We start from the raw sequence: 15,740 nt of genomic DNA on the forward strand, positions 1-15,740 counted from the left end.
TGCCCCCTGCAGCCCTACCCCCGCCCCCAGAGCCTGAACTTCTGGCCAGGCCAGTTCCCGGAGTTCCTTGGCTGAGAGGACAAGGTAAACAGCGACAGTGGGAGGTGCCTCCCATTCAGCATCCTCACAGGTAAAGAGCCGCCCTGCTGGGCAGCTTCCTCTTTCTCCTCATGGCCTCTGCTCAGCTGGGGGAGGGGGGCAAGGGAGTCTCCAGGCCGAAAAGTGGCAAGAGCTGGGCCCTGGGTCTTGCATGCCTTGGTTACCCAGAGCTGTTGTTCTGCCAGACCTGCTTCTATGGTGCCATGACAACCGGGCTGCCAGGGAACCCAGGCGGCAGCGACAGAGCCCAGGCGCCCTGAGCTGAGCTTGCATGGTGAAGAGTCACAGAGGTAGGGCGAACAGGGGAGGGGTGGAGAAGGGAGAAACAGGCAGAGGAGGCTTGGAGGAGGTTGTGTGGGGGAATGGATGTGGCTTGGGCCCAGAGAATGGTCTGGTTGGGGGGGTGCACGTGTTGAGGGGCTTTTGGCTGCTGAAAGGGTTAAGGAGACACCTTCCAGCCCCTGCTTGGCAGAGGCCAGGGCACAGAGTAAAGGCAACCTGGGTGAGTGTGAGGAAGCTCCCTATCGGTGCAGAAGCTTGAGCTGTGACAGGCCTGCCAGCCTTGCAGTAGAGCACTTTGCACTGGGGGTTGGATGTGGTAGGGAGGCTGCGCCCACAAGGCCAGGTCCTAGGCTGCAGCACTGTGGAGCTCAGCTCTGCCCTGGGGGGAGTGCCCACCCACTGCTCACCCTCAACCCTCACAGGTGTTTGTGTTCAACACTGCCAGAAGAAAAGTGGAAACAGATTAGGGGCCTTCCCTCCACCCCACATTCTCTCTCATCCTGGGCCTGGGGAGCCCTGATGTCACCCTCCAGGGATCAGACCCAGACCAACCCACCTCCAGCATCTAAGATACTCCTCTCCTCCCCCTCAGGACTGCAGGATCTTGCCCACCAATCTCTCAAACTTCCCCTCCCCAGCACACAGCCCAAGCCCAGTTTTGATCAATTGTCTCCTCTACTCATGAGCCATCTATAGTTCCCACCGTGCACAAGCAATAGCCTTAGTCCCTTATTCTGGCATCCGAGACCTCTCCAAGATATAACAGCTAATACTTATAGATCATTGAGCACATTTTAGGTACTGTTTTTACCACTTTATACTTAATAACTTGTTCACTACTCAAAAACAACTCTCTGAGGTAGGTATTGTTATTTATCTTCATTTTATACATAAAGCAACTGAGGCCCAGAGAGGTTAAGTACCATATCTATTGTCACACAGCTACTAATAAATAGAACTGGGATTCAAATCCAGGCAGTCTGACTCCTGAGCCCACATTATTAAGCATTAAGCCATACTGCAGGGTTGGCTGCCAGCCCCCTACTCCATCTACCAATCCCTCCAGCCTGGCCCAGATCCTGCTTCTCCCAAATGCTCCTCTGCTTTCCACCTCCAAAACTGCTCATACAGTACCTTCCACTTGAAATGTAATCCCCATCATCTCTGCCATCTGCAATCTGAGAAATCCCCCACATCCTAGTTCCATCAAGATTCAGGTCATATGCCACCACTAAGAAGCCCTCCTGAATCCCGCCTCCAGCCAGAAACTATTGCTGATCCTGTTCAGAGCTCCCACACACAGCACATGTCTGTCCTTCTTTTTATGGCACAGGTTAGCTTTGGCAAAGTGTGACAGCTATTTGTGTTCATGACTCCCAGAATCCCAGCACAGGAAGAGAATTTGTTAATCTCCTAGCTAACACAGAGCACAGAGCCTGGAACAGAGTAGGTGCTCAATAAAGGCTGCTGTTGGGAGGGAGTCGACGAACATACTCAGGTGGCTGCTCTAATAAATACTCTCTCCTGAACTTTAACAACAGCTTCCAATCTCCTCTTCCACTCAGTTCTTCATCCTGCAGCCAGAGAGAGTTTTTAAAAGTATGAATCTAACTCTTTCTTTTTCCCACTAAAACCCTTCCGCAGCTCCCGATAACTCACTCAACAAACAACTGAGCACCTTCTACGCTCCGGGTACAGTGCTAAGGGCTGGAAATACAGTGAGAAAGATGCAAAAGAATGTCTCCTCAGGGTTGTGCACTCTAGTGGGGGAAGCAGACTATGAAGAAAAACAAATATATACCACCATTTCAGGTAGGCATAAGTGTAGGAAGGAAACTAAAGCAGAGAGCTAAATGGTGCTGTTTGAAATGTGGTCGTCAGGGAAGGCCTTTTTGGAGAAATGGCATATGAGCAGAGGGAGCCATGTGGCTGGCTGAGGCAAGAGCAGTCCAGAGAGTGGGGATAGCCAGTGCATAGGCCCTGAGGTAGAACCGTGCCTGACATGTTCGAGGAACAGTGAAAAGGCCAGTGTAGCTGGAATAGAGTGAATGAGAGGAAAGTGACAGGAGCTAAGATCAGAGAGGTCATGAAGGCCAAATTGTGAAGGGCACTGAGCCCACAATAAAGACTTTGACTTTTGCTCTGAGATGAGTAGAGGAGGAACATGATCTCCAACTTCCTCCCCAAGGGCTTGGATGGCTCTCCTGACTTGATCCCTGCCCCATATATTCTCTGCCCCATCCTGGCTACCTCCTGCTCACCCTTCAACATTGAGCTCAGGTATGCCCTTCCATGCCTGCCTGCTTCCTCCACATGGGCTGGCTCATGAGCTCCTCCAGTTGGACTGCTGTAGGATCCTGTAGTTGCGTCTATTCCTAAGGCAAGGGCATTCATTAACTCATTGAATCTTCACACCTCACTGAGGCAGGCACCATTAGTTCCATTTTATGGATAAAGACAATGGCTCAGAGAGGTGGTGTCAACTTACTCAAGTCACACAGCTATTAAGTGAGAAAGCTAGGATGCAAACCCAGGGTCCAGGGGTCATGATATCTTGTTCCCTCTCTCCCACTCTCAGTTCTGCACTGTCCCTGGCTCTGTGTTCTTTGGCAATTCCCCCCTTGAGAGCTCACCCCGTTTTGGTTGCAAAGGGAATAGTGGCAGGGAGGCCAGGCAGTCAGCACAACCTCCCATGAGAGAGCCTGGCAAAAAAGGAGCTTGCTTGAGGGCCTTGCTTCTGACATCACACACACTGCTGAAGAAACAGCACCTGGGAATGTGGAATCTTTCAAGTCAGAGCCTCAAAATACTCAGGGATATGTTGATCATGTGGAAATCTCTCTTCTCTTTCTCTTGCACACATACATACACACACATATACATGCACAGAGAGAACCTGCTGTGGAGTCAGAAGCTGGGCAGGCTGAGGTTCACATCCTCACTGCCATTTACCAGCAATGACAGCCTGGGCATGTCACTTTCCCTCTCTGCACCTCAGTTTTTCATCTGTGCACAGCTCAAGCAAGGCCAATCCCCTCTTTGGATTCCAGAACTTCAGAAAGGGCCTAGGAGAACTCTTTCCCTCTGGACTCTTCCTGGACAGGAGTGAAGCACACACATGTGCACATACATGCACACATATGCACAGGTACAAAAACAGTGAGACACCCAAAGGTTTACAGGCCAAGAAACAAAAACACACATCCACAAACACATGAAAATAGACATGAACACCTGCAGACATACACTCGTGTGCCCTGTTTACTGGGCTATTCTGTGGGGGGAAATCAGAGAGCTGTCCTCTGCAAAGGGGGAAATAAGCTATGTTATGCAAATAACCACAGTACAAAGCAGAAAGTTATCAAGGCTGGGGAACAGAGGAAGTGCTGGGGGAGCGCGGGAGAGAGATCCCTTCTGTTTGGGGGTGGTTGAGCAGAATAAAAATAAACTCGCACTTACTGCGCACCTTCCCTGTGTCAGGCATTTTCCACACATTATTTAATCTGCATGGCAAACATGAGGGAAGAACTAGAATTCCTATTTTACAGATGAAGAAAAGGCTCCAAGAGGGAAAGTGCCTGCTAAAGGTCTCAGAGCTAGCAAGTGGCAGAACAAAAATTCCAACCCCAAAGACTGTGCTAGTTCCTCTGTTGCCTGGAAGGCTTCCTGGGGGAGAAAACTTGTGGACTGGGTCCTGCCTAGGAGGAACTGGTAGAAAAGAGGAGAGAGGGAACCTTGTGAGCCAAGGCACTAAGATGGGGAGAAGTGGTGCAGGATGTTCCATAGGGATTTGGCCTGTCCATGGCAGGGGCTCTGACCCTCCCCGAATGCTGCTCCTAATGGGAGGTCTTCGCTCTCTCCTTCCCTTTATTGGCACTGCCTGGAGCCAGACAACCAGCAGGAGATGGGATCAGGATGCAGTTGCCATGGAAATGAATGGGGGCTGTTGCCATGGATACCATAAGATGAGGGCAAGAGGAAGCTAGGGATGCCGAGGACTATCCCCATGACAACTTAGGCTGGAAGGGGGGGACCGGAAGTGAGAGATAAGAAAACAAGATGAGGAGGTGAGTGTACCTAGGTTGGGCCAGGGTCTTTGGGCTCGGAAAGGAGCAGACTGGGCAAGGAGACGGGGGCTAGGGCAACTGCAGCCACATCTCCCTCTGACATTTTTGCTGTAAGCTATTTCTGCTGCCCAGTCCCAGTGCCACAGGGATTCTAAGCCTGAGCCCAGCCTGGCTTGGCACAGGAGTTGCTGCGGGAGAAGGAGGCCATTAAAAGAGCTTAGTTGACTGGGTATACAGTGGGCAAACACAAGCTTTGGAAATGCACAGACCTGGATTTGAATCCTGGCTCTGCTTCTTGCAGCCCTAAAAAAAATAGTTGTTACTTATTGAGTACCTACTTTTTTGGTTCTGGGTTGTTATCCCTCCAGGAGATAACACAGATGATGAAACTGAGGTACAGAGAAGTGAAATAACATGCCCAAAGTCTCAAAGCTCAGCAGTGGTGGAGCCAAAATTCAAACAAAATTATATCTAAACACAAAACTCATGCTTTTATCACCACCACCTCCTCCAAGGTAGAGTCCTTGCATTCTTCCTCTTCCTTTGGGTTCTTCATCTCCCCATACCTTCCCACAGTGGCATGCAAAGAGCCAGAAGCTGAATAAATATTTGTGGGCTAGGCGGGTGAGGAAGCAATCCAGGAGGAAAAAGGAAAGACTGAGATTAGATGGAAGAAGCTCTTGACTTCGAGAGTAATGCCTCGTGGACATGGCTGGCCAGGGTAGAAGATCCACAGAGCTAGGATAAACTTGACAACTTAGGCTTTATGACCCATCCCATCCCATAGATCCAGCTTGAGGCCCAGAGAGTCAAAGTGACTTGCCCGGGGTTACACAGGCTAAGAATCCCCTGCTTCTAGGCCAGTGTCCCACTTTCAGCTTCAGAAGTCCCTCTGAATCCGGCCATCCCTCCCTCCTCCATAAGCTCCTAAATATCATAGGCAACAACATGCTACTTGCAATTCCTAGACTATGGCAAGCTGATCCACATCTCCAGGCCTGTGCTCATACTCTTCCTTTGTTTCCTCTGCCCAGAATGTCCTCTCTCCCCTTTCCACTCAGACTTTATCGGTCTGAGTGTACCCATCTTCATCTTGCAGTACCCTGAGCAGGTGCGTCCTCCTGGGAGGTCAGTTCTGATTCACTCCTGCCCCTTATAGAACCTGATAGGGTCAGTTACTCCTTCCTCTGTGTCTTGTGCACACCCATATCATGGTCAGTCCTTATCACTGACTAACTTGTAGTAATCTCTTGAAGTGTCCATCTCCCACCCCACCCCTAAGGGCAGTGGCCTGATCTGATTCACCTTTGTGGCTCAACAATTCCCATGCCAGGGCTCAGCATATATCAATTGCTCAGCAGCCACCTTGGTCTCCTAAGACCGTAGGTAGAAGCCACAAGTGTTTGTGTGTGTGACCATCCTGGCTGGCAACTGTCACCCTAAAGGCCACAGCCCCACATGCTTAAAAGCCACCCACACCCAGTCTTATGATTACATCCATCACACGCATGCACAGAGCCTGTCTGGCACAGAAAGTCACCACTTCCCAGTCAACCTCACACACTCAGGATTCCTCACACCGAGTCTCACATAATAACGTTCTCTCAGATCTGTAATAGTGCCCATGGTCTCTTACCACTGTGAGACTTGAGCAGCCTCATGCAAAGACATGCACATGGATGCCCATGTGCATGGAAACCATACATGCATGCAAATTTCTCTCACGACTGATAAAACCCACCCACCCCCTTCTGACAGCACAGGCCCTCTGCCCAATTCAGTCAACTCAGTTGCCTACATAGGAGTTTACACCCCTACGGCTCCCTGGATGGCTATCTAACCTTGACCTGCCTTCTCCCTCCATGTAGTTGAACACCTACCCCCACAATTTCCTTCTATCTCCACTTAAAGAAAGAGGAGAATGGTGTCTTCCTCCTAAGCCCCAGGTCACTTAGATTCACACATCCTGGAGAGTCAGCCGAACAGATTAATCCACCCACCATTCCTCCAGTATAACCCTGGAGCCCTCCACCAGGATTTTGTCCATGTGGTCCCTGTTTCCTTTAATGTCTTCTCAACCCTTGCCACCTATTCAAATTACTTCCTGCCTTCAAGGACGAACTCTTGCCTCTATTCCTCCAGCAAAGCCTCCTGGACACCACCCCTCCCAGCCCACCTTAACATCTCCCTCCACTTTGGGCCAGGAACACATTTTGCTCATTACTGAAGCCATTTCTGCTTAATCGCTTTTTTTTTTTTGAGTTGGAGTCTCACTCTGTCACCCAGACTGGAGTGCAGTGGCCTCTCCCGGCCACCACAGCCTCGACCTGCTGGGCTCCGGCGATCCTTCCGCCCAGCCTTCCGAGTAGCTGGAACTATAGGCGTATGCTATCATTCCCCGGCTTTTTTTCTTTTTTTATTGTAGAGATGAGGTCTCACCAAGTTGCCCAGGCTGGTCTCAAACCCCTGAGCTCAGGCAATCCTCTCTTCTCGGCCACCCAAAGGAGGTGCCTTGAGCCACCGTGCCCAGCCTGCTCGATCACTTTTGCCCTTTGCACCCTACCTACTTTCCCAAAGGATCTCTCATCTCCTCTGGGAGATGGAGACTTTATGGAAGACACACCCACTGCCTTATTTTGATTCCTCACAGTATTTAGCTTGAGATCTTGCACCCAGTAGGTGCTCAACCAATGTTCTGTTAAGTAGAATAAGGAAGAATAAGGGAGAGAGGAAGGAGGGAGGAGGGGGGAATAAATGAAACTTTGAATGAACAGATGAGTGACTGAGGGAAGGAAGTGAGGTGCTGGAAAAACTACAGATTGAGTGTGATGGGGATGCTGAAGGGAGGGAGGAAAGAAAGGAGAGGAGAAAGTCTCACCTGGACCTTAATCAAAACAAGAGCCACCAAGCAAGGTACACTTGCCCAACTGCACCAGCCCCTACACTGGGTTCGTTGCATTCTTTCTTGCTAATCTTCATGACAACCCAGAGAAGTAGATATATTCTTACTGTACTCAGGAGGAAAAGAAAGTTCAAGGAGAAGAAAAGACTCTCTCAAGGTTACACAGATTATAAGTGGCAGAACAGGAAGGTAAACTCACACTGGTCTAATGCTAAAGGCTCAGAGAGGGAAAGTGGGATATGAGCCCACTTTGGGGTCTCCTGAATGTACTCCTAACACAGACACATCATGGAAGGTATAGGTCCTACAAACCCATAAAGGATACCTTTCACCCTCCTGCTGACAGCCTCAGAGTCTTAGAGGCAGGTTCTGGCTAGATGAAGGAAATATTGGGGTCGTTGCATCTGGGGGAAATGGCTTTTTCTCAGATTCAGAGATCCCTAAAATTTTAGAACCAGAACCTTAAAAGTACAGGATCAAGGAATCTTTACACTGCAGAATATTAAAATTACATCATCAGAATTTGTTTATATGGTAGAATCATGAAATCTTAAAACTACTAGTGAATCCAAAAATCACAGCACTATAGAAGTAGAAAACACAGAATTGCATGGAATGTGTCACTGAATCATTATATCCTAAATTCACATAATCATGGTGTCTTAAAAGTGTAGTATCTCAGATTCACAGAATGTCAGAGCTGGAGAACCCTTGGAGACCCTCTAGTCCAACTTCTCTCTTCTTTTTACAGCTGGGGAAACTATGTGTCTGAGAAGCCAAGAGACATGTCCAAGGTTAGCCTGCCCATGTTGGGAGCCGTTCACACATTTATTGTCTCGAGTGTTAACAATACCATGAATCAAACCCTACTCTATTTCCTAGCCCTCCCATTCCCAGCTCTGGATATGAAAGAAGGCAAGGCCCTGGTGGGAATGGGGAGAGAGAAGTGGGGGTAGGTGGAATATACATCAGACAGAGAGAAGAGATCAGCTTTTATTGATGGAAATTCCTTTGTTCACAGCAACATGTACTCTGAGAGGCTTTTTCCTCCTGTTCATATTTACAGAGCACTATGGGAGTGGTAGGGGGTGTGGGTTGAGGCCTTCAAGCAGTGGAGGAGATGGCAGCTATGGCCACAGCAAGGGAACGAACGACGGGGAACTAGGCAGGCTGGGTCCTGTCCCCGTCTGGTCCTCTGAGCCCTAGGCACCCTGCATCTCTGTTTGTGCTCACAGAGGACAGAGGTAGGTCCTTGGGGTGTCATTTGGAGACCTCTCCAGGAATGGCAGGCTCCAGGGTGCCTGGGAAGTGGGAGTGCGGGTGCGGGAGGGTCCAGGTTCCAAGCTCCAAGCTCCAAGCTCTGCTTCTCCCACATTTTATTCAGATTTAGGGCTCCAGCTGTTTTTAAATCAGGAGCTGGAGTCCAGGGGAGACAGCAGCAGGGGGTAGAAATTCCGAGAAGGAGGTGGGGGAGGAAGGGGCGCGATGCTTGCCCGTCTGGTTCCTGAAGCAGGGGACAGGGATCCGCGAGGGCTGGGGGGATGGGCTGGTTAAGGCTTTTGCTTCTGCATAGAAAATGGCCCTTGTCCTCTCAGTTACCGAGAGGAGGGACTGCTGCACTCGGAGGCCGGACAGCAGAACTGGTGAGCGTCTTCCTCTTCCTCTTCCTCAGTCTCCTCCTCCTCCTCCTCTTCCCTGGGGCCAGGAAGGGCAGGGTAGAGGCCACAGGCACGGGTGACAGAGAGAGGCAGAGGCATTAGTTTGCAGAGCAAGGGAGATACACCGAGGGCTGGAACCAGAAGGTGGGGCTAGAATGGGGGTTGGAATGGGGCGGCCAGGGTGATGGATGATCCGGGGTCACATCCAACTCTGTCTCCAAAGAGCCTGTTGCTGGTCCCCTCCTAAGACAGCCCTCCCACACCCAGCCTGGGCTCAATCTTAAAGTCAACCCCAGAGTATAGAAACTCCCTTTCTAATCCTGGCAGGTGCTCAACCTTCATTTTAATATAAATAATAGCAACCCGCTCTCACTTTGCATACATCAACTCATTTAACCCCAGCAACAAATCTTCAAGGTAGCATTTTCCAGATGTGGGAATTAAAGCTCAGAGGGGCTGGATAATCTCCTTAAGGTCACATAGCTGGGCAAGTGATAAAGTTAGGATTTGAACCCAGAGTTCTTGAAGCTCCAAGCCTCAGACCCATCCCACCAGGTCTTTTGGGTGAACTTGGCACCATCTCTAGAAATACACTCTGCCCTTGAAGGACAAAGATTTGTATTTTCTGAAGGCTCAGGGTCAGGAAAATAGAAGTGCTTAGAAATGGAGTATGGAAAGCCTACAGCTTTGGAAGCAAACAGAACTGGGTTCAAATGCTGACTCTGCAAATGCTTCTAGATGATGTGCCCCCAAGCATGCCATTGGCCCTCTCGGAGCCTGTTTCCTCATCTGTAAAAATGGGACTCATGATGCCAACTCCTCAGGACTGTTGCAAGGACTAGAACATGCACCAAGTACCTGGCAAACAATAGCAGTAGGAACTTGGTGGTGACTGTTGTTAACCGCTTGTGAACCAAATTTAATTCCCAAGGTGGCCGTCTGTCCACACAGAAGCAGCCACAGCAGGGGTGGGGGCATAGGGGGGAGTCACTGCAGCAACAAGCTCTACTTCTAGGGCACTGCTGAGTAGTACCAGGGGCCAGACTGCATGTGGCAGTCAATGGATCAGGGCTACAGTTTCATGGGGTAGATGGAAAGACAGTAGGGTTGGGAGGGGACAAGATGCCTTGGGAGAAAAAAGACCGATCTTCTGGGGGCAGCCAAGGAAGCAGTATCATCCCCAATCCCAGACCCCTTGGCTCAAAGGATGCAGGAGCTATGGAATCCAGGAAACTGGAGGATTGGGAAGAGATGGAAAGAAAAGCAGACAGGCAAGGGAAGGGAAAGCACTGTTGTCCATCTGACAGACAGACAAGCACGCGCGCGCGCGCACACACACACGCACACACACCACTTTCCCAGACTCAGAGCTTCCCCTGACACATTGTTCCACAGACTCACTGAGTCAGCAAAACCACATGAACCAGAGCTCAAGTCTTGGGCAAGTAGCCCTGCCTTTCTGAGTCTCCCATTCCTCATCTATAAAACGAGAAGACAAATCCACACCTCTCAAGGCTGTCATGTGGAACAAATGATATTCAAGTAGCACTGTTCATTCCCCTCTTATCCAGGCCAGGCCACTGCTACCTTTCCCCCAGTCACCTGATTTCTTCTCTCTCTCTGCTTGGATCACATTAGCCTTCCTAAAGCCCACCTTCAAGCATGATTCTCTTCTCTTGGCTCCCCATTGCCTCCTGGATAAGGTTCAGGCTCCTTAAGTTGGCATTCGAGGTTTCCCCCATCATATGGCCTCTACTGCCCTTCCCTGTCATGTGGGAAAAGCACAGGCTATGGAGGCAGATAGACCTGGGTTTCAATACCAGCCCCATCACTTACTAGCTGGGTGACCTTGGGTCCATTCTTCACCATTCTGGGACTCATTTTCCTTATCTGCAAACTGAAGAAATTCCTATTCTGTAGGGTGTGGTGGGATCAAATGAATTCAAGTATGTACAGTACCTGCCACAGGTAGGTCTGATGCTCAATACATGGTAACTATTATGACTGCTATTAACAGTGGCATCAATGTTATCCTATTCACTCATGCCCAGCCTTCGCCAAACTAGCTTGTTTGTTATTCCATCAGTACACTAGCCTTTTCACACCTCTGTCTTTGCTGACCCTCTTTCTTCCATTTAGAATATTCTTCTTTCTGCACAGATCTTTGCCTACTGAAATCCTGTCTGAATTTCATCACCCAGCTCAAATGCTGCTTCCTCCCTGATTCCCAGCCAGAAGTATTCTTTGATTTCTCCCAGCCCCAGCATCCATGCCTTTGGTCAGGGCTCTCCATTTGTTGCTTTGAACTTTCCTGGAGCATTTCTTTAACCAATCCCCTTAACACCCTTGCATTCCCACCAGCACCACTACTTTTCTTCCCTGGTAAGAAAAAGGGGCCCCTATACCATTTAAGACCAGTCTCTCCACCTGGGCTCCAGAGCCCATCCCTGCTACCTCCTCCACAACAATCATCCCCTCTCCCTCCTGTATTTTCAACCTCTCCCCCTCTGTTGCCTCCTTCCTATCAACATTTATAGAAGCTCAAGTTTCTCCCATCTGGGAATAAAAACCCTCTATCTGCCCCCACATCCCCCTCTGTCCCTCTCTCCTCTTCACAGCTAAGCCTCTTGAGAAACTCGTCTACACTGGCCATCTCCGCTTTGCTTCGGTACCTCCCACGAGCTCTTCGACCCACTGCAATCTGCCTCATGCGCCCACCACTCCAGGGAAGCTGTTTTGAAGAAGGTCGCCCAGGCCCTCCTGGTGGTTAAAGCCAATAAACTCTTTTCCGCCCTTAGCATACTCCCCCCAGCTGCAGCACCTGACACTCCTAACAAGGCCCTGCTCTGCATGGCCCTTTCCTTCCTCTGCTTCTGTGAGCCCACTCCCCATTGGTTTTCGTCCTACTTCTCTGACCCCACACCATTTCTTCCTCTGCCTATGCCTTATGTGTTGGTTTCGCCTTCCCAGGTCTGCTCTGGTCCTCTTCTTTTTCATTCCACACTCTCTTTCAGCGACCCCATTCCATTTCATAACTTTAAGTGTGGCTCTCCCTAGCATGTATCTCTCCTGGGGCCCGGATCCACCAAGCCTAATGCTTGCTGGACAGCTCCACCAGAAGGACCCTTTGGTCTCTCACCGCTGCAAACTGTCCCACATTTTCCACCTTAGTGAGAGGCACCACCGTTCACCCCGTCATCCAAGCCCAAAACACACCTAGGAGTTATGCTAGATTTTTTTTCTGCTCCCTTAACGAGACAGTCACCAAATACTACTGATTCTATCTCCTAAATAGCTCTAAAAGACTGTACATGATCTGGCCCCTGCTACCTCATCTTCTACTCCTCTTGTCCCTTGTTTAGCCTTTCTCCAATCACACTGGTCTCCCTGCTGCTCCTCAAACACACCAAGCACACTCTTGCCTCAGGGCCTTTGCATTCGATGTTCCTTTTACCTGGAACATAGTTCCCCAGACAGATACACAGCTCACTCCTTTACCTCCTCCGAGTCTCTGCTCAAATACTACCTCATCAGAGAAGCCCTCTCTCTCTCAAAAGGCACCCCAACATTTTCTACCCTCTTACCCCAGCTTTATATTTCTTCACAGCACCTATCGACATCAGACACATCCTATACGTTTTGTTGTTTATTGTCTGTCTCACCTACTGTAGATCCATCAGGACAGCAATTGTTTTTGTTCAGTGCCATAGCCCTAGTGCCTAACACTTGATAAATATTCATTGAATGAATGAATCCAGTGTCAGGCCTGAACACTCCAACATTCTGTGAACTCCAGCCTCAGTCGTCTCCACCTCTTCCCTCCTTTCCCATCATCTCTTCAGTCTCTGACTCCAGCCATCTCTTCCTCCCAATGACAACTCAAATTTATCTCCTCTGTTCTATACCCATACCCACTGCCACCACCTTAGCTTCTCTCTCTCTTGGATTACTCCAACAGCCTCCTCCCTAGTGTCCCTTCCTTCTAAAATGCCAATTTGATCATGTCACTTTTCCTGCTCAAGAAATGCTCATGACTCTCTAACTTCCTAACAAAAGGCAAAAATAAAAAGCCTGAACTCCCCAGACAGCTGTCTGAGGCATGCCTAACCTCTGTATCCACCATTGTCTGGTTTCACCCTTCCTCACCTCCAGGCCTTTGTGCATACTCTCAGTGCATACTAGTTCTTGAAATCACATGGACCTTGAATGACTAACTCAAACAGTACTTTCTTTAGGAAACTTAAGCTGATTCGCAAACCAGAAATAATTCCTTTCCAAAATCCACAGGGAATAAGTGTCTTCAATGTTACTCAGGATCTCAGAGAACCAGGAGTAGGATGGGATTTGGGTGAGCATTAACAGAGGTTCCCTTTTGCTCTTACTCTGTGACCTGGCCAGGACTCATGTCCCTCTGGCCTTCTGCTAACCTTGACTCATCCCTGTCTCCTTCCTGTCTCCTACCTCTACATCCACAACAATTTATCCCACTTGACATTTCTACTGAGCCCATCTCATTAATAACTCTCAAAGGATTTGAATTCCATAATTTGGAATTAAAATGCTTCTATACAAATGGTGCCCACTAGAGTCGTGCAACACAGTAGCCCTGCTCAAATCCATTTCTTCTCTGCCAATACCCCAGTTTAGGTCTTCCAGCTGGTCTCCATGCATACAACCCAATTTTCATACTGACTGCTAATTTGATGTTTCTAAAACACAAATTTTACCAAATTACTCTCCTATTTAGAATCCATTCACATGACACTTTGTTGACAACAACATTGGTTCACAACCTTTTTAGGGAGAACACAAACCTCTTTATGTATTTCATGAAAGCCACAGAGCATCTCCTTCACCAAACATTGTACTGAGTGTATGCAAGCCACATTTTGCATGCAATTTTGGGAAGTTCATAGGCCTCCTGAAGTTTACCTGAGATGCACGCACCCCAAGTTAAAAACCTCCGGCCCTACCCAATAATACCCAGGTTCCTTTGCATATACTATTCTTTCTACTTGGAATGCTCTTCCACATTTCACCCTTCTGCCCCTGGCTAATTCTTACTTATCCTTTAAGACCCAGTGCTTAGGCTGAGTTGACCTGCACCAGCCCTAGACAGGGCCAGATCCCTTCCTCAGGGTTTCCACAGCCCCCTCGTGTTCTCTTCTGTCAGAGCCCCTTTCAGGCTCTCCAACTGACCGGGAACTTGTGGAGAGCCAAGAACCATTACTCAGCAGACTCTGGCCACAGCAGTACTCCATAAGTGACAACTGAAGTGAATGCTAATAGCAGTTACTTTGTTTTGAGTACCTGTCATGTGCCAGTCGCTCAGTGAAGTGAATTCTGAATGCATTCATATAAATGATCTCACCTACTCCTCAGGAAATAAACCCTGTGATGTTGGTGGTATTGTGCCCTTTTTAACAGATAAGGAACGAGTCTCAGAGATGTGAAGTAAGTTGTTCAAGGTCAGCCAGCTAGTAAGTGACAGAGTTGGGACTGAAATGGCCATAAATGCCATGGCAAGTAGTATTCTACAATGCTTCGCCACCCTGGACTATGAGATTAGGAGATGGCCTCAGCAGAAGAAGAGGACCAAGGACCAGGGCCAGAACTCCCTTCTTGGAATCCATTTCCCAGGAGCACATACTCTTATTTTCCCTCCTGTATCACCTTCATGCCAAGACCAGGCACCTGGCTTGCTCTTCTTTTGATGCAATCCCTTCTACCCATGTACTACCCTCAGCTTCCTCATCCCAAAACGCTGCTATGATCAGGCTCCTCCTTTGCTCCAGAACTATCTCCAGACACATACAGCCTTGAGTTCCAACCCAGTGCTACACACTTTGCTAAGAAGAAAACAAGACACAGATAGTCCCTACTTTTCTAGAGCTGATAGTCACCCAGGAACATTACCTGCAATCCTGTAGACAGCCCTGAGAGGTAAGTAGGCATTAGCCCCATTGCACAGATGAGGAAACAGAGGTTCAGAGGCTAAACGACTTGCCCAAAGTTACAGAGTTGGCAAGTGGCAGAACTTGGACTTATGTAAAGGTACTGATTCAACTGTTTTTCCCCTATGAGGTCATCCTGCTTGGAAGAGCCAAAGAGTAGACAAGACCATTTCTGGTGGGGGAGGCGGATGAAGGAAAGCTAATACTCTTTGAAGACTCAGTGCAAAAGTCCCCTCCTATAAGAAGCCTTCCTTGACTTCCAGATAGGGTTAAATGTCCTTTCTCTGGCAGCCTTCTGAGCCTACTTCTGTCCCATCCCAAACCACACTTTGCCATCATTTTCTATGTGTCTCTCTCTTTTCTAGACGTGAGCTTACTGACAGTAGGATCACATACAGTTCATTCCAGTATCTCACCAAGGGTCAGCACAAAGCCTAATCTAAAGCAGGCAATACCCAATAGTTGCTGAATGAATGAGGTGGTATCCGAACTAGTTATCAAAAGAAAAAGCAAGACCTGAATAGCTGGGTACAGAGAAAAGGTATGAAGGAGGAGGGAAATGAGTTAGTTAAAGCAAGAAAATGGAACTAAGGGAAAAGCCAGTAATTTTGAAAGTATAACAAGGTGTGCATAACAAGTTATCATTGTTGTTATGGGGTTTTCTTTCCCTTAAAAATGGGATCAGCTGGGCTTGGTGGCTCAGCCTGTAATCCCGCGCCTTTGGGAAGCTGAGGTGAGTGGATTGCCCGAGCCCGCGGGTTCGAGACCCGCCTGGGCA

General features: G+C 48.9%; 1 protein-coding gene and 1 long non-coding RNA gene across 4 annotated transcripts in view; both read right to left on the bottom strand.

The window, feature by feature from the left end:
- The window catches only part of LOC103253710 (IQ motif and SEC7 domain-containing protein 2), an 88,252-nt gene that overhangs the window by 22,901 nt on the left and 49,611 nt on the right, over positions 1–15,740 (bottom strand). The gene's annotated exons all lie outside the window — the stretch shown is intronic.
- The window catches only part of LOC103253651, a 16,601-nt gene continuing 9,186 nt past the window's right edge, over positions 8,326–15,740 (bottom strand). Inside the window, exons 3-4 of one of the 2 annotated variants that reach the window (XR_002481539.1) lie at positions 8,950–9,045; positions 8,326–8,766 (exon numbers count right to left, since the gene is read on the bottom strand). This is a non-coding gene — a long non-coding RNA (uncharacterized LOC103253651). Of the gene's footprint in view, positions 9,046–15,740 lie in introns of both variants that reach the window. The other variant, XR_503896.1, reaches the window with a different exon arrangement.

This window comes from Carlito syrichta, unplaced genomic scaffold, assembly GCF_000164805.1.
Source record: "Carlito syrichta isolate Samal-C Ts95f unplaced genomic scaffold, Tarsius_syrichta-2.0.1 Scaffold67773, whole genome shotgun sequence".
NCBI lineage: Eukaryota > Metazoa > Chordata > Mammalia > Primates > Tarsiidae > Carlito > Carlito syrichta.